Source organism: Neophocaena asiaeorientalis, unplaced genomic scaffold (genome assembly GCF_003031525.2).
Source record: "Neophocaena asiaeorientalis asiaeorientalis breed wild unplaced genomic scaffold, Neophocaena_asiaeorientalis_V1.1 scaffold243, whole genome shotgun sequence".
NCBI classification, from domain to species: domain Eukaryota; kingdom Metazoa; phylum Chordata; class Mammalia; order Artiodactyla; family Phocoenidae; genus Neophocaena; species Neophocaena asiaeorientalis.
The window spans coordinates 698,301-717,852 of record NW_020173113.1 but is presented as its reverse complement, the minus strand read 5'-3'; the positions used below and the strand labels follow the sequence as shown (position 1 = coordinate 717,852).

Sequence of the window (19,552 nt, the reverse complement as noted above, 5' to 3'; positions counted from 1 at the left end):
CGTACACTTAAAATGGGTGCATTTACGGTATACAAATTATACCTCAATAAATTGATTTACTAATTCTAATGGAAACCAAATTCCCCACTTAAGGTACAAAACACACTTCAGCTACTTTGTTGTCCATAAAGCAAGGCCCCTAGAAGCATCTCTTTATACAGTTACTAACCATAGTAACTATCACAGTTATTGAGCTCTTACCATAAGCCATAAACTACCCTAAGCACTTGAAATGCATTTGCTCCTTTAATGCTCATAATAAATTTGAGTTTGATTTAGTAACGTCATGAGAGTCACACAGGTGGCCAAACCAGTACTTAAATTAATGTCTGCTTGACTCTAGAGTCCTTGCTGTACATCCCTATATTCTTATCTATTAATATGAAGCTAGAAAAAAAGAACAAACCACCACCTTTAAAGAGATCTGGAAGACCTGATACCCATTTGACAGAATAGTAAGTACAATAGCAATTATGATCACAGACTTTAAGACAAAGAAAGTGTATTAGTCTCTAACTCTGTGTAAAAAAAATTACTCTAGACTTAGTGATGTAAAACAACAATAAATATTTATTATCTTGCAGTTTCTGTAGGTCAAGAATCTGGGGCTGGCTTGGCTGGGTGGTTGTAGCTCAGGGTTTCTCATGAGGTTGTACTCAAGATGTCAGCCAGGACTGCAGTCATCTCAAAGCTCAACTCAGGCTGGAGCGTTCACTTCCAAGGGGGCTCACTCACATGCTTGGTAAGCTGGTGCTGGCTGTTGGTGGGAGGCCTTAGTTCCTCTGTACACAGTCGTCTCCACAGGGTTGCATGTGTGTCCTCATGACACGGTTGCCCACTTCCTCCAGAGCAAGCTGTCCAAGAGATCAAAGTTGCAGTTGTGTTGTCTTTTATGACATAACCTCCAAGGTCACACACCATCATTTTTTCAATGTCCTATTCAGTGTAGGAAGAGTCTCCACAAGAACATAAATACCAAGAGGAGGGGATCATCACAGTTCCTCTTGGAGGCTGGCTAACAGCAAAGGTTCAGCTCACTCTGGGAGGGCTGAGAGAACTGGAGTTGCCAAGCGTTCAGTCCCGCATGTACCACAGACATACACATGACACTCTCACCAAGTTAAAACTACTTGCTCCAAAGTCATGGATAGCAGCCTGTCCCTTTGGGCTGCAGTCTCATTCTGCTTGCCACACGCGACAATCTGAGTGGACCCACATGGTGGATGGGAAGCGAGAATATGACTTTTGGTGCCTCTGAAATCCCCTTATCCTCTCTATCTGCAGTCTTATTATGGTATCCTCCCTTCTGTTGATTTCCTGCCCTGCACATAGCTTCTCTGAACCTCCCCACATCCCCTATTCCTCATCAAAATGGACCTGTCCCGCATCCCATCTTTTTGAATCCTCCTTTTCATCTAGAGCTTGGAAAGTTCTAAATCCAGAATACTCATTCAAGGTAGTGGGTTAGTAACTTATTCAGTATACTTGCATTCTAACTGCCTTCCAAAGCTTTAGCCCCCAAATGGATGCATATGAGGGTTTTAGTCATCTTCAGGCAAAGGGAGAGCATTTCTGTCTCTTCAAATTATATCAAGTTGATTCAAACCATATCTTCATTCATTCATTCATTCAGTTAATCACCCAACCAGCGTTCACTGAGTGCCTACCATGTACCATGCACTGTACTTGGCACCATAAACCTCATCTTGGATACTGTGAATGCATGTCAGCAAAACATTTTATAGGTCACACAACTGCAGAGTATGGAAAGATCGAACATAGGCTCCTTTCCTAAGGTTCCAAGGGAAGGGAAGGAGCGCAAAGGCATCTCCTCGTATAGCACCCTATGATATGCATACATTACTGGAAGGGTAGATTTGTTAGTCTCAGCCACACCTAGGAAAAGCTTGTCAGCCAAAAGCAAAACCCAAATTAGTTCCTTTGAGTGCAGCTTTTTAAAAGTACATTTAAAGTACCACCCCCATGAATGCTTCAAAAGGTACATTTCTGAACCCTATGAATATGAAAATATAATTCACATCTAAGAGTTGACATTCTGCCTAAAATAGGCAGCTAACAAATGTTGCCTTCGGAATAATTAGATATTACAAGTGTGAAGAGCTATCAGGACAGGACACCATTGTTTTAGAAACCAACCAATTAAAAATGTATTACATTCCTCAGCAACTCTTGGGTTGCCCCCCACCCCCATTAACAGAGAGAAGTAGAGGAATGAAGAGTTTATTCAGTCAACAAAAATTTCTCAGTAACTATTCTGTATCGTAATTAACTGTCCTGGTGCTGGAAATACAGAGATGGACAAGACAGACACATAAATTGAATAAATATTTCAGAAATTTACTCACAGGGGTGAGCAATGCTAGAAGATAGTCCAAAAATATGCAACACTACACTTCAAGAAAAAAATTTTATGACCAGGACCATGGTCTTATTTTAGCATACAGGGAAGCAGTATAACATACTCATCTTGGAAAACAAGTCCTAAAGTCTGACTACTTGAGTTCAAATTTCAACTCTACCATTTAGAAGCTGTAAGACCTTGGGTCATGTAAATTTTCTAAGTCCCAGTTTCCTCACTTAAAAATAAAGCCTGCTTTGGGGTGCCCTTGAGATAATTGAGATACATAACAGAGCATACTGTCTGGGAATCCCCTGGCGGTCCAGTGGTTAGGACTCCACGCTCTCACTGCCGAGGGCCCAGGTTCGATTCCTGGTCAGGGAACTAAGATCCCACAAGCTGCGTGGCGTGGCCAAAAACAAAACAAAACAAAACAAACAAATAAACAAAATCACAAATTGGTGAGGGGAAAAAAGCATACTGCCTCCCATATAATGAATGCTTAGTTAATGTTATCTGTAATTTTATTAACTATGGATCAAAGTAATAATAAAATTAGTTTCCATTCCTTGAGGATACACTCACATTATGAAAGAAGGCTCGGGTTTATATTTTCTCCATGTATTTATTCAGCCACTTATTTACATCTTTGACATCTTTCTTGCCAAAACCAAGGAGAATATAGGATCCCAACACTTTCTTTAAATGTCTTACTTGGCCTCACTTAGATTTTGCTCACTCCAGATACTTGAGAGCATAAGTTTCTTCACTCCCACACTCCAAACCCCATTTCTCTTTTCCTTCCCCTTCTTCTCAAGGGCATCATGGATTAACAAATGGGCTCAACCCCCAAAATAAAGTCAACTCTTCTCATAGGTATAATAGCAGTCAGAGACACAGTGCCAGAGCTTTTAGCACAAGAATGAGATCCCAATATGAGCACGTGCTCTCTGTTTTAAAAATGGTTTGGGTAACCATTTTAGAAAGGGAATTTTTAGCCCTGAAAAAATTCACTATATCCCAGGCAGAAAAGCGAACCTTCAATATATGGACCCAGATTTCATCTACCTATAGAAAAAAAAAGTCATTGTAAAGCAAATAGCTATTATTCACCTTAGGAGAAAAGGCAGAGGTGTGCCATTCTTTCATTTCTCATTTTTTTTCATGTCAGTGAATAATAATGACATTTACTCCCTTCATCCTCAGTTCTTTATTCTTCTGTTTTAAATGTTGCTGGGGTTGTTCCTAAAAAAAAAAAACTGTCTTGCATAACTTAAGCATCTCATATAACTCAAAATATGGTTATGGTTTCAGCTTCTTAAGACTATTAATTTGAAATCCATTTCTGGGTTCAAACTGTATATATGTGCAAAACCACACATGCAGATGTGTTTACGTTACCAGGTAGCATAAGGAGATAGTGTAAAAAAAGCATGGGTTCCCAAGTCAAACAATTTAGGGCTCAAACAGCAGGTCTGCCATTTACTAGCTGTGTTTAGTAGGCAAACTATTTACCCTCAATGAACCTCAATTTTCTCACCCATGCATTGGGTTTATCGCAACGAATAAATGAGATAAGATCTGTAGAATGCTTGGCACCCTAATAGGTGGTCCAGAAGTATTAGCAGCCTCTTTTGGAGGAGGTATAGGAAGGGAGTCACGTGTAACTTAAATTTCCACAGGCTGCCCAATTCTTTATGTAGACAGTAGAAACTCAAATCCCACTGGTTCAGTCCTGTCACCTGCACCAGGACACCTTTCTCCCCAAAGTCTCCCCACTTACTTCTGAGAATTCTTAGAATATGTGTTCACAAAATCTTCACCCACCTTGGCCTTGGTTTTGGAGTCCCCAAGACCTGTGAAGCCAAAAACAGTCCTCCCTTCACCATTTCCCCCAGCTTCAGTGCTCTCCAGAAGAGCATCATTTTCCATGCCAGGGAAGCAGCTTTTGCTTCTCCTCAAAGCTGTGGATCATGAGGTATTTGAACAGAACTGGTTTGTTTTGAGTCCTTAGTCTGATGCGCCACACTGCGTTCTAGGCATTCATGGCGGAAAAGCCCCTCCTCCCAGCTCTGTGCTGCATTTTGTCACCTGGTCCCTAAGAAGCACTATTTTTTCCCCGAGTATTACAGGAAGCCTCATGAGAAAACCTTCTTTAGTTTCTGCCAGAAGCCCCTCTGCTCATGGGCCGCATACCTCCTCGCTGGCCACAAGCTGGGACACATACCATGTTTTCCTCCTGTGTCACATGCCCTCTGTGTCATGCCCATATCTCCTCAGGCCTTACCGATGGCCAACAGCTGCATCACTTTGCCTGAGGCCTTCTTCAGTAGCCTGCCTGCCCTGCTTGCAGGCAGTCTTCTTGGGTGCAGTCCTCAGCCAATGACTGACAGGAATAGGTGTGAATAACTCCAAGGCCTATGCTCTACATCAGCTTCTAGAGTTCCCCAATACAAGGAAACTCCAGTTAACCACAGTGGTAACTGGCTTGATAAGGCATCATTCATTCAGTGGCTCTTTTCTTACCTGTCTCACTTCCCTACCCCCTTATTAGTATTTCTTAGGATTATCTCCCCTCAAAACTACTTGCACTCAAATCCTTGTCTTCAAGTCTACTTCTAGGGGAAACTAAACTAAGACGACTGCCTCATGTCCCCATTTTTCTCTCCAGACCCAAAGAGCACACATCTCCCCAGGCAAAATCAACACATACCAGTAAATACTTGAGGAACTACTGATCCACCAGTTCCTTAGACATGGCCAAGGTCTGAATCCAGATCAGCCCCAGCTGGGCATTCTTCTACAAATATAAGTATCCTCCCATATACAGAGATCCTGGGTTAGGTGCCCCTTCTATCAACTTCTCCAGTTTCTCTGTTTCCCCAGTTGTCATAATGGCAATGCTGTATTATAATTCCATTTTTTATTAACCACTGATGCCATCACATTCTAAGGTCTGTGAGGGCAGGACAGTGTCTGTCTTGTTTATCATTTATACCTATTACATATGATAGTGTATTGTGCAGAGTCAATCCTCCATAAGCATAGGTTGATTTCAATTAAATTTCTAAGGAATAACAGAAGCCTGACACCTCAGGCAGTCTGAAACCAGGGAAAAGGAATGAGCTCATACTAATCAATAATACTGACCACTTGTAGAGAGTCAGCTATATGCCTGGTCCTATGTTAAGTGATTTTCAAACATTATTTCATGGAACATTTATATTTACCTATGAGATAGGTACTACAATTCTCATTTTAGGATAGGGAACGTGAAATATAGAAAAGTTCAACACCTTGGCCAAAGATACACTGCTACTAAGTAGCAACATTGGTAACAGATTCAGGTCTGTCTGAATCCAAGAGTTACCTTATTAAGCACTACACTGTCTCTGTTGAGAATCTCTCAATACTATTCTGCTTTGCGCATAGAAAGTATCATCAGAGGCCAAGCATTATTGTATGAATAATGGTGATAGTTTAATGACCATTAAAAATAAGTGTAGTGGCTTGAATGGTGGCCCCCCACATATGTCCATGTCCTAATCCCCAGAACGTGTGAATGTGACCTTACTGAAAAAAAGGATCTTTGCAGATGTAATTGAGTTAAGGAGCTTGAGATGAGGAGATCATCCTAGATTATCCAAGTAGACTTTCAATCTAATGACAAGTATCCTTAGAAGAGGCAGACGGAAGAGGAGGAGGCAATGTGACCATGGAGGCACCAGAAGCTGGAAGAGGTAAGGAACAGATTCTTGCCTAGAGCCTTCTGAGAGACTGCAGCCCTGCTGATACATTAATTTCAGACTTCTGGCCTCCAGAATTGTGAAAGAACAAATTTCTGTTGTTTTAAGCCACCGTGTGCGGTAATTTGTTATGGTAGGCCTAGGGGACTAATATAGGCCCGACATTCATTTGTCCATTCATTCATTCTACAAACATTTGAAAAGCATCTCTTATTACATGCAAGACACTGCTACACAAACAGATGAGACGCTATCTCTGCCTTCAAGAAATTTATAGTTAAGTTCAGGACCTTATGCCTGAGTCGTATGGGCATTCTACTCTGGCACTAGACCTACTGGCCATTTTGCTGGCCAGTCCACTGCATAATTATGTGGCAAGTTAGAGTGCTAGGCCGCCATTGGAAATCTCTGAAACTTGAAAGAGATAGGGATCTTGAAGATCATTTGGTTCAACCTCTCCCCTCCACCCAGTATAGGAATCCACTTTTCAGAGTTCCTGGTAGGGGGCCATTCAGCCTCTTTTTGAGCACTTCCCCAGTGAGTAGTGTATCCCTTTCATACTAAATCTCTCATGTATGGGCAACTTTCACTGTAGAGTTCTCACCGTCACTGAGCTCCAATTTGCCCATTATGGCTTCCATCCAATTATCAAAATTCTATCCTCAAGACCCATAAGAATATGCCTAATTCTTCTTTCATATAACAATCCCTCAAATTATTTAAAACACCTGATATGTTTCCCCAACTATCTTCTGCTACCTGGCAACTAGCCCAGTTTAACTTACCATTCCTCAGGTGAAGTGGTTTCTAAACCTTCCACCATATTGCATTCCTTCTCTAAATACAGTATCGTTTATCCATACAATTTAAAATATGGCACTGAGAACAGAATACAGTTTACACATAACTCAAGCAGAGGAGAATGGGACCATTATCTCCTTTATTCTGGGCTTAACTCACACATCCTAAGACTGTATTCATATTGTAAAGAAATGATGTTACACGATTGACTCATTCTGACCTTCTTGGCAGCTGAAACCTAAGTGTTTTGCTGAATTTCCATTAAACCTGGTTTCCCTTATATGCCTATATGCTTGATTTTGGACTCTATGTGAAATATTTTTTATTTACTTCTAGAAATTGCCTGGTTTTTGTTTCAGCTAATTTTTCCAAGCTGTCAAAATACCTTTCAATTCTGATTTCTCATCCATCATATTAACTTGCTTTGAGTGATTCTCATTCCCATGCTCCCCCACCCCATCCCTGGAACTTACCACTATGTCTTCAGGCTCTGGTTTAAACCCTTTCTTTCTGGACTCTTAGAACCTGCTCACATACTCCGATAAGCCATTACTCCTAGCCCTTGACTCCTGTCAAGTCATGACAAACAATTTCTGGGTCAGGGCTCCAATCTCTAAAGTTCCTTCCAGCTCTAATCTTTTACTCATGTTAGAAACTGGCAGATATTCAAAATCACTGCAGTTGATAGGATGCATGTAAATGTAGGGGGCAGCTAGCACCTTATGAGATCCAGGAAGACAACCAATGTTTTATAAATGGCATCAAAGCAACATAACTGGGGAAGACCCTGGGGAATTACAGCATCGTTAAGAAAGTTCACAGCAAGGTTTTGGAAGCCCTTTTGGGTTCTATCCTCTGAGCTGCAGGTATAAACCTGAAGAACCCAAATGTGGCTCTCATAGGCCTATGAACCAGTTCTAAAGCTCTGGGGGCATCACCACCTGACACTATCAAAACTAACTCAGTAAGAAGGGCCCAGAGTTCACTGTGGCTATTGGGGCATAACAAATAGTATCTTGTCAATACCTTGCAGTCGTTCTTCACTGAATTAAAAGGCATGTCGATAAGAGAGGTGAAAGGATGAGGTAGGAAGATGTGACATGTTTGGGAAAAAGAAGAAATCCTGTTTCAATGCCACATTTTCTGATTATTTTTCTCCATTTCTTTTCTGAAAAAAAATTCAGTGGAGTAGTTTGTGGTGGTGAGGATGTGATGTAAGAAAAAAGAGGGAAAACTACTATTTAGAAGTTGTTTTATTACTATTTTACAAATTTTCATATTCCCTATGCTATTGAGATGCCAGTCATATTTAAAAGTATTTATGGGACTTCCCTGGTGGTGCAGTGGTTAAGAATCCGCCTGCCAATGCAGGGGACATGGGTTCGAGCCCTGGTCTGGGAAGATTCCACATGCCGCAGAGCAACTAAGCCCATACGCCACAACTACTGAGCCCACGTGCCACGACTACTGAAGCCCGTGCGGCCTACAGCCTGTGGTCCGCAACAAAGAGAAGCCACCACAATGAGAAGCTCGCACACCGCAATGAAGAGTAGCCCCCTTTCGCCGCAACTAGAGAAAGCCTGCACGCAGCAACGAAGACCCAACGCAGCCAAAAATAAATAAATAAATTTTAAAAATAAAAGTATTTATGACAAATGATGGGCTAGAAGGGCTTTATAAAAAAATTATATAAAAAATTAAAATTAAGCAAGTACCAACAATCCAAAGTCTCCAATGATACTTTATACCTACATAGCATTTTACATTTCTCAAAACACTTTTTGCATGCATTAAAACTTCACGACAACCCTGTGGAACTGCCATTATTATCTCTGCTTCAAGATGAGATTTGGTAAGGCCATTATTATCTCTGCTTCAAGATGAGATTTGGTAAGGTCAAGAGACTTGCCCAAGTTTATAAAAGTAGTGAGAAAAGGCAGAACTGGGAACTGAACTGTTATATTCCAAGCAGTATTCTTTACACCATGGTACAACTATTCTGAAAGAAGAAAGAACAAATCATTACTAGCACAGCAATCCTGAAAAACTGCAAGTATCTTTAGATTTCATACAAAAGGAGTGGAGATTCCTTTCTTTTATATACAGATGGAAATAACGCAATCACTCTGCAAGTCCCCTATCTCAGTCTCTCTCAGTTAGTCCACAAAGATGTTTCTAACTACTCCAATTTAACGATTTAACAAATGTTTATACTTGCAACACATAAGGTGCTATGCTAAAGGAGTGGAAATTACAGAATTATCTTGGCTCTCAAAAATATTATCATCCAGTAGAGAAGACAGGTGCCTTAGTTATCTATTGCTGCATAACACACCAACCCAAAACATAATGGTTTAAGAGAACAACAACCATCTCCTATTGCTCATGATTCTGTAGGTTGGCTAGGCTTAGCTGGGCAGTTCCTCTCTTCCGCCAGCATTTGGGCGTCCCCAAGACTACCCTCAGGTTCACTAGAAGGACTCACAGAACTCAGAAAAGCCATTATACTCAGAGTTATAATTTATTACCGTGAAAGGATACAGATTAAAATCAGCAAAGGGAAGGGCACATAGGGCAGGGTCCAGGAGAGACCAGGCATGGAGCTTCTAGTTGTCCTTGCCCAATGGAGTTGGATGGACAGAACTTACTTCTCCCAGCAGTGATGTGTAGCAACATGCACAGAATATTACCAACCAGGGAAGCTAACCTGAGACTTGGTGTCCAGAGATTTTATTGGAGCTCGGTCACATAGGCTTGGTTGACCCCCTACATGGCTGACCTTAGTCTCCAGCCCCTTCAAAGATCAAGCTGATACCACATGGCCCAAGTCCCTTACAATAAATCACATTATTAGCAAAAACTATCTGGTATGGCCCATGGCCCCCAGGTAAACAAAGACACTCTTGCCAGACAGGACATTCCAAGGTCTTAGAGATACCTCTCAGAAGCTGAGCAGGACCAAACCTTTCTTTGGGGAAGATTAATCCTTTGTTGCATATCCACATAATGTCTGCTGGGGCTGCGGACATATGGAGACTTGACTACATTGAAACATCCAAAATGGCTCACTCACATGATGGCAGTTGGTGCTGGCTATAGGCTGAGAGAACTCAGCTGGGGCTGTCAGTTAAAATACCTTATACATGGCCTCTCCATGTAACTTGGCCTTCTCATAACATGGCAGATGAGTTCTAAGAGGGAGCCTTCCAAGTACACAAAACCAGAAGTTTCAGGTATCTTAAGACCCAGCCTTGGAAGTTGCACAGTGTCACTTATACTGTATTATACTGGACAAAGCAAGTCACAGACTGAAGAGGAGGGAAAATCAACTCTACCTCTTAATGGGGGAAGTAGAAAAGAATTTACAGCCATATTTAATGCATGGAACAGCAGATAGGTTTCCTTCAAAGGGACTAGAGTTTTCTTTTCCAAACTCCAGTGACACTGCCCTGAAGACACAGTGTGAACCCTTGTTGGAACAAAACAACTGCAGGGAACTGTAGCTTATACTCTGGATCCTGTTCTGGGTCTCAGAACTACAGGAGAGTTGAGACCAAGGACAAACCACATAGCTATGCCATATTTGTAAGAGGCATACAGTCTATGTGACAAGCTGAAGGAGAGATGGTGAGTGCATTGTAGTCGGCAACTGCTGACTGCAGTCAGCAGAAGACAAATACATATATACTTAGATACATACAAAGCAACCACAGAAGAACTCTCACCTCTCCAATGTCCCTGTCTCCAGGGAAGCCACCATCTCTGTATCTCCCTTCCGGGACATAAACCAGTTGCTAGAACCTTGAAATATTTAAGAGTCTTAGTTTGGCAAATCTGTACCACTGAAGTGGCTCTACTAATCCTAAATTTATCATTGGCCACATGATGAAGACCTTGACGGCCAACTGTGCATATGAAAACTCCATAAGACAGGCAGTTTCTTTTAATACTAGAGAGTCCTGGTAAAAACAACAAAATGGCTTACCAAAATGACCAAGTAACTACAAGTTCAAGACACTGTGTTTCCAGTTTCAGTTCAAGAAAAGATTTTTTTTATCATGAGTTTTGTCACCCTCTACCTCATTCAAAAAAGAATATAATTTTCCAAAAAAATGAGGAAGACTTCCTAAACAATCAAACAAGACTGTCAAAAACCGATAGATCTGAAAGGAGCAACAGACAAATCCACAATTATAGTTGAAGACTTCAACACCTCTTTCAGTAATTGATAGAACAAGTAGACAGAAACTCAGTAAGGATATAGATGACCTGGACAGCACTATCAAGCAACTTGACCAAATTGCCATTTATAGAAGACTCCATCCAATAAAAGCAGAATACACATTCTCTCCAAGTGCACATGGAACATCCACCAAGATAGACCACATTCTGGGACATAAAACAAAGCTGAACAAATTTAAAAAATAGAAATCACACAAAGTACATTCTCAGACCATAACAAAATTAAACTAAAAATCAATAATAGAAAGATATCCAGAAAATCACCAAACATTTATAAATTAAATAATATACTTCTCAGTAACCCATCTCTAGAGAGTCAAAAGAAATCATCTCAAGGGAAATTTTAAGACATTTTAAACTAAAATGAAAATGAAAATAGAATATATAAAAATTTGTAGTGCTACAACATGGATGAACCCTGAAAACACTCTGCTAAGTGAAAAAAGTCAGACACAAAGGGACAAATATTTAATAATCCCACTTATCTGAGGTACCTGAAAAAGGCAAATTCATGGAGATAGAAAGTAGAATAGAAGTTAGTGGGGCTGGGAGGAGATGATGAAAAAGTCCTGGAAAAGGATAGTGGTGGTTGCACAACATTGTGAATGTACTTAATGCCACTAAATTTCTCACTTAAAATTCATTAAAATTGTAACTTTTGTGCTATGTATATTGTACCACAATAAAAAATGTAAAACATGCACGGGGTGCTGATAAAATAGTACTTAGAGGGAAATTTACAGCATAGCATTAAATGAAAATGTTAGAAAAGAAGAAATATCTAAAATCAATAACTTAAGCTTAGACTTTGGGAAGCTAGAGAAGAGCAAATTAAACCTAAAGCAAGCAGAAGAAAGTAATAAAAATTAGGGAAGTCAAAGAAATTGAAAAGAGAGAGGACTCAATAAAAGCAAAACCTAGATCTTTGAAAAGATCAATAAAATTGATAAATCTTTAGCCAGCATAACCAAGAAAATTTAAAAAAAGACACAAATTATCAATATCAGGAATAAAAGAGGAAGATCACAGCCAATCATACTAAAAGGTTAATAAGAGAATACTATGAACATTCCTATGACCATAAACTGAATAACTTAGATGAAAGACACAAACTACCAAATATCATCCAAGGTCAAAGAGATAACCTGAATAGCCATGTACTGCAGAAACTGAATTGATAGTTTAAAACCTTCCCCCCCAAAACTCCTGGCCCAGATGATTTCATTGGTGAATTCTACCAAACATTTAGGAAAAAACAATATCAATATTACATAATCTCTCATAGAAAATGGAAGAGGAGGGAACATTTCCCAACTCATTCTATGAGGTTAGCATTATCCTAATCAAAACCAAACTATACAGACCAATATCTCTCACAAACATAGATGCAAAAATCCTTTAAAAATTAGCAAATTGAGTCCAGTCATGTATATAAAAAGAATATCAAGACCAAGTGGGATTCATACCAGGAATACAGAGCTGGTTCAATATTCAAAAATCAATATTTAAAAAATTTTAAACATTTGAAAAGACTAAGAAAACCCAAATGATCATATCAATAAATGCAGAAAAAGCTTTAGTAAAATTCAATATCCATTGATGATAAAACCTCTCAACAAACCAGGAATAGAAGGGAACATCCCTAACGAAATAAAGGGTCTCTAGAAAAAACCTGTAGCTAACATTACAGTTAATGGTGAGAGACTGAATGCTTTCTCCCTGAAATCAGTAACAAGGCAAGGATATCTTTTCTCACAACTCTTATTGAAAATTGTACTGTAATTACTAGTTAGTGCAGTGAGGCAAGGAAAAACAATAGAAAGCATACAGATTAGAAAGGAAGAAATAAAATTGTCTTTATTCCCAGATGACATGATTGTATATGTAGAAAACCCTAACCTACAAAAATAGCTATCATAAAAATGGTTAATTTGCAATTATGAACATTTTTGAAACAAATAAAAAAAGTAGTCTCAGCAAAGAAATAGAAAATATAAAGAAGAAACTAATGGAAATTTCAGAACTGAAAAATACATTGACCAAAATTAAAAACTCATCAGAAGGGCTCAATAGCAAAATGGAGATGACAGGGAAAATAATCAGTGAAAGTTAAGATAGATCAAAAAAATTACCCAAACTGAATAACAGAGAGAAAATACATTGGAAAAAGAGAGAGAGAACAGAGCCTCAGACACCTATGTGAAAATAACAAGAGATCTAACATTCACGTCATCTGAGTCTCAGAAGAAGAAAAGAAAGAATATGGGGCTGAAAAAAAAATCAAGGAAATAATGGCTGAAAGTTTCCCAGATTTGGCGAAAAACAAACCTACAGATTCAAGAAGCTGAGAAAAACCCAAATATATAAACCCATATCTATACCCAGACATATTAAAATAGAATTTCTGAAAACTAAAGATAATGAAAACATCTGCTAAAGAATATGTTTTAAATTGGAAATCCAGAGAGGTTTACTTAACTTTAAGGTTTCTTTTGGAAAATAAAAGGCAATAAACAGAAACAAGGATGCAAGATATAGACACATGTTCATTATTTGGTACAAACTAGGGTAATTATTCATGTTTATCTTCAATATTGAAACAGCATTTGGTTTGGTTATTTATTTATATCTTGCCTTACTCAAAGGAATATGAGACAGTTCACAAAAACAAATAACTTCAAATATTTAGCCCAGCTATTTGGTTTGATCTCACACACTGTCTGGCTAGTATGGTAGGCAGCACAATGGCCCCCCAAAGATGTCCACAGCCTAATCCCCGGAACCTGTGAGTATTTTATGTTAGAAGGCAAAGGGGGCTTAAGGTTGTAGATGGGATTAAGGTTGCTAATCAGCCAACCTTAAAATAGGGAGATTATCCTGGATTATCTGGGTGTGCCCAATGTAATCACAAGGGTCCTTAAAAGTCAAAGAGGGATGCAGAAGAGGAGGTTAGCGTGATGGAAATAGAGAAGGACTCAACCTAATGTTGCTGGCTTTGAAGATGGAGAAAAGGGACCATGAGGCAAGGAATGTAGGTGGCCCCTGGAAGCTAGAAAAGGCAAGGAAATGGAGTCTCTCCTAGAGCCTCCAGAAGGAATACAGCCCTACAGACATCTTGATTTTACCCCAATGAGACCCATATTAGATGTCTGACTTCCAGAACTGTAAGATAATAAAATGTATTGTTGTAAGCCACTAAGTTTATAGTAACTTGTTACAGCAGCCACTGAGAACTAATACAGCTGGGAAAATGGTTTTTCCAAGCACACATTTGAAGCTAATAGAAATTTAAATCAGCTTTACAGATAGTTGTTTGCTCTTTTAGTATCATAGTTCCTTTTCTTGTGACCTGACAACATGGACACACATTCATTTGCAAGCATAATTTGGACCAGCTTTTTTTTTCAGGTTAAACTTTTAGGAAGATAAAGCCTTTAGGAGGCACCCTTCTACAATTAGTTAATAGATTTGGGTGGCATTCTCAATGATCATCCAGTTTTAGATATGGAAATTGAGGTTGTAGAAAACATTAAGAAAATAAAATTATTGTTATAGATGAATATCTTATTGCTGATTGGAAAACCTTTAGACATTCTGAATTAGAACCCTGATGAAAATTACATGACTGTTTGTTTGTTTGACTTATGCTAGATTTTACCTCTGGAAAACTTTTCTAGAGCCATTTACAAAAAAAAAAAATCAAAGAGCAAAGCCCTTAACTGTTTACTGAAAGGGCCTTTGGTCTGATTTAGAGCTTAATGCCCTGCCACTCCACATAGCCAGAGACACAGAATTCTTCTACAGAAAAAAAAATTCACAAATTTCTGAAGCATTGAAATTGACTTAAAATATACTAGGAGATACTACAGATTCTCAAGAATATGCTAGGATAGAGATAAAATGGTGATTCGTGTAATTCAAAATAGCTGATAAGTCTATAATCCTTAATATTTGTTTGTGAAATGTGCTATATGCCATACCATATATGAAGCATTCTTGCAAAAAAAAAAAAATCAAACCTGAATATGATCAAGTCTGGTTCAAATAACATTTTACAGGAAATTCAGAAGACAGGAGAACATGTCATGTTAAATGACAAATCAATTACAAGAAGAGAGAGACCTGTAGATTCAAATGGACCTAAAAGCCAAATAACCAATTACAATGTGTGGACCTTATTTGGATCATGATTAAAACGATTTATGCTATTTATGAGAAAATTGGAAATTTGAACACTTAATGGATACTTGATGACATTAAGAAATTTTTGTTACCTTTTTTAAGTCTGATAATGGTGACTATTTTTTTTAAAGTCCTTACCTGTTAGAGGTACATGCTAAAATAGTGATGGATAACATAATATGACGTTTGAGATTTGTTTTAAAAAATATATGGGAAGGAGAGAAGTGGATGGGGCTCAAATGAAGCAAGACTGGCCATGAACTGACAGTTGTTGAAGCTGGGTGATAGGTAGGGGGGTTTCATTATATTATTCTGTCTGCTTATTTTTATGTTTGAAATTCTCATAATAAAATAAATACTAAAACATATATATTCTATATGATGTTTTACACATCCAATTTTCTTTTTTTTAATTTTTATTGAAGTAGAATTGATTTACAATGTTGTGTTAGTTTCAGGTATACAGCAAAGTGCTTCTTTTTCAGATTCTTTTCCCTTGTAGGTTATTACAAAATACTGAGTATAGTTCCCTGTGTTATCCAGTAGGTCCTTGTTGTTTATTATATATATATAGTAGTGTGTATCTGGTAATCACAAACTCCTAATTTATCCTCCCCCCCACGTTTCCCCTTTGGTAACCATAAGAACACATCCAATTTTCATTTCTCATCACCATTCACTGAGCTAATATTTTAATGGGATCATGTCTCAGGAAAGTAGATGGTTGCTATGACTTTTGAGAGGTGACACAGATGTGTGTTACAGAAAAGGCAAACCTTTTTCATTTTTTGTTCAATATTTGTTTTGTGGGGTTTTTTGGTTGTTTTTGTTCTGTTTTGTTTCCATCAGAACAAAAACTGCACTCGGGAAAAATTATAACCAGCCTTTTTCACTCCCCTCCTAGGGGCTGCCTAATGCTTTCAGATGAGCTTCTATTTGCTGATTTAATCGTCTCAGCAACAGAGGGACTAGTAAATAGACTAGGAAGGAGTGGCTCCCGGAGGGTGGGTGGGGAGGGAGCAGACGGATGGCTTTGAAGGTACTTCAGATACAACCTGAAAGAAAATCCATTAGGAGTTTGGGATTAACATATACACACTACTATATATAAAATAGATAAACAACAAGAACCTACCATATAGCACAGGGAACTCTACTCAATATCTTGTGATAACCTATAACAGAAAAGCATCGGAAAAAGAATAGATGTATGTGTGTATGTGTATGTATAACTAAATCAGTTTGCTGTATACTTGAAACTAACACAACATTGTAAATTAACTATACCTCAATTAAAAAAAAAGGAAAAAGAAAATCCAGGACAAGAAGTTGGACTGAGAATTATTACTCACCACCTAACAGCAAAACCCAGGATGGTCCCATTTTGCTAGGCATCTTCCTCCCCTTTTTCCAGTCCACCCCATTTTCCTTACCTCCTTGGGGTCAGGACTGCAAGCATCAATGAGGAGAAGGACAGAGCTAGGCATATTGGGAGGGCAGGGAAGTTAAGCCTTTAAGGGGTATGCCTCAATATGTCTGACTCCGATAACAAGGGAAAGGAGATGAGAGAAAAATTTATTCTCACCTAAAGCCCAACATGCAGAGGCAGACTGCTGGCACCCAGAACACAGGAGCCAAGGAGACCTGCTAGAGCTGTAACTCGAGGTCCCTGGAGGAGAGGGAAAACATTTGGGAACTGAGGGGCTGAATGAAAGGTGTTTCCTGACATCTTCTTCTGGCAATAGCAAGGGGATTTTCTTGCTGCTTTTTTTAAAATCTCGAGATAAGGAAGGAGAAGGGACCCCCAGAGAAAAGAAGCCAAGCCTTCCTCCCTGCCCTTACCTCTCCCCATGGCTCACATTTGCAGCAGTGGTTCTCACGCTTAGTGCATCAGAATCACCTGCAGAGCTTGTCAAAACCTGCTAGGCCCCAACCCCAGGGTGTCTGACTCAGTAGCTCTGGATGTGACCCAAGAATTTGCATTTCTAACAAGTTCCTAGGTGCTGCTCTTCCTGCTGGTCCCACAGCATGCTTTTGAGAACAGCTGCCCTAGAAGAGAGCTGACGAAAGTCACCAGGAGGTCCCCAGCTCGTAATGTGAGGCTGTGAGGCTTGAGCTTGGGGCCCAGGAAGGTTGATGTGGGGTCCAAGTCCCGGGATGGTTAGCAAACCATTAGCAAAGTGAAGTAGAAATCACTGGATTTCAGTTTTCATATGTTATCACAAAGTAAATGCTTGAAATTAGTGAGTTGCTTTTAGTTGAGGATAATAAATATTTCTTGAGCATCTGTTATGTGTCAGCCCCTGTTTCAGGCTCTTTAACTAATGTTTTTTAGCCTTTTAAAAAAATTTATTGAAGTATAGTTGGTTTACAATGTTGTGTTCATTTCTGCTGTACAGCAAAGTGATTCAGTTACACATATATAATTTTTCATATTCTTTTCCATTATGGTTTATCACAGGATATTAAATATAGTTCCCTGTGCTATACAGTAGGACCTTGTTGTTTATCCATCCTGTATATTATAGTTTGCATCTGCTCATCCCAAACTCCCAATCCTTCCCTCCTTAACTAATCTAATCTTAATGCTTATAGCAACATCTTTGTAAGGTCGTGTTATTACACCAGTTTGTAGAAGAAGAAACTGGTTAGTTAGTTAGCTGAACTACAGATTAGCTGAACTACAACAAATGGCTACAACAAATGCTACACCATTAAGGTGATAAGAATCCTTACAGGAGATGAGTAGAGAGCATTGGTTTACCCAGTCTAGTAAACTATTTCCAGGAGAGCTCTGGGGGTCTGGGTTCAAGTGACAGGAGGCTTTCTGTAGCAGAGCCAGGGTCAGGATCAAGATCACTAATGTGGCGCTGGATGATTTGTGGTTTGCACGAAAAATAGCCAGCATCTGCGACACTGCTGCAAGGGCTTGGGCCCAGCAGTTGATAGGAAACTGCCCAAGAACTGAAAACCTTCTCGGGTTTCTCTGGCTATTTGGTGCAAATTTCATGAGGACGCAAGGAGAAAAGAGTCTATCCTTTTTAGCATGTAGGTTACTGAAGAAGATACAAAATCCAGGGAATTCTGTCAGTGGCCTCTAGCTAAATAAATCCCAACAGAGCCTGTGTGTCCTATGCTGCAACCAACGGGAGCACGACTCACACTTTATTGTGATACTAAGGAAGAAAAGCAAGGGTCCACCATTTCAAATTGTGATCTTTGTTTTCCTAGTTATTCATTGGCATGAATCAACGTAGAACCCATTCCTTAGCAGATTAAAAGGTTACATTCGTTCCCCAACCGGCTAGTCTCTACATGTTCTAGCGGAGCTATTGGGGTTTGGTTATTACTTTGATTCGAGTAATGTCATAGCCATGCTCAGCATGAGAGAAAGATGTGAGAAAATGCAAACCTTTCTAATCTAGGAAAGCAACTGCCATAAAGAACATGAGAGAGAGAGAAAAAAAATCGAAGCTCAGCATTTGCCCAAGCAAGGGAGATACAGCAGGTTGAAAGTGCTCCTTTACACGTGCATATGGGCAATCCTTTCTAACTCTGATGAAGACACAGTCGTTTGCATTTTTCAACCGCAACAAGCTGCTTTGACTTTGTAGGATTTCATGACTCATCATCAGTGAAGTTGATGTTCCTCGGCGTTTGTCCTCCCCACTCCAATAAGCATCTTCTCTCCAGGGTGAAGTCAAGGCATGGGTGCACCAGCTGCAGTGCCCACACCTGGGAACGGGGCTGGGAACCCCCGTCCACCCCTTGCCTCTGGCCCCAGGCCTCTCCTCCAAGAAGTAGCACCATCTCCGGTTCTCAGTTCGTATTGACTGTGATGTTTCTCTCTCTCTCCTGCTCAAAAGAAAACCTCTAAACTGAATTAGGCTGAACCATTTTGTAGGTAAAAAGTGATCAAATATCAGCCATTTCATATAGTTCAACCTCATAAAAATGGAACAATCCGACTTCAGCTGTATACGGGAAAGGGCTTTTGAGAGGAAGGAGTTGGAAATATGGGGCAGGTACCCACACCCCGATAAGAGGGCTTTAGGAGATTTGGGGGTAGAAGGGGAGGCTCCAGGTCACCAATGACATGAGGCCATAGCATCTTTATCTTAAAGACAGAGGAAATTCCCTGACTCAGCCATTCCACAGTTGCAATTGCCCCTGTTCAAAAAGTAATTGCGACCCCAAAGGATAAAATCCCTACCAGTTTTTC

The 19,552-nt window shown here is 39.5% G+C and overlaps 1 long non-coding RNA gene across 2 annotated transcripts in view; it reads right to left on the bottom strand.

Moving 5' to 3' along the window:
- Positions 1 to 591: 591 nt before the first annotated feature.
- LOC112398815 (uncharacterized) overlaps positions 592 to 19,552 on the bottom strand; it is a 113,685-nt gene continuing 94,724 nt past the window's right edge. For both annotated transcript variants that reach the window (XR_003003068.1, XR_003003069.1), the window contains one exon: positions 592 to 854. This is a non-coding gene — a long non-coding RNA (uncharacterized LOC112398815). The remainder of the gene's footprint in view (positions 855 to 19,552) is intronic.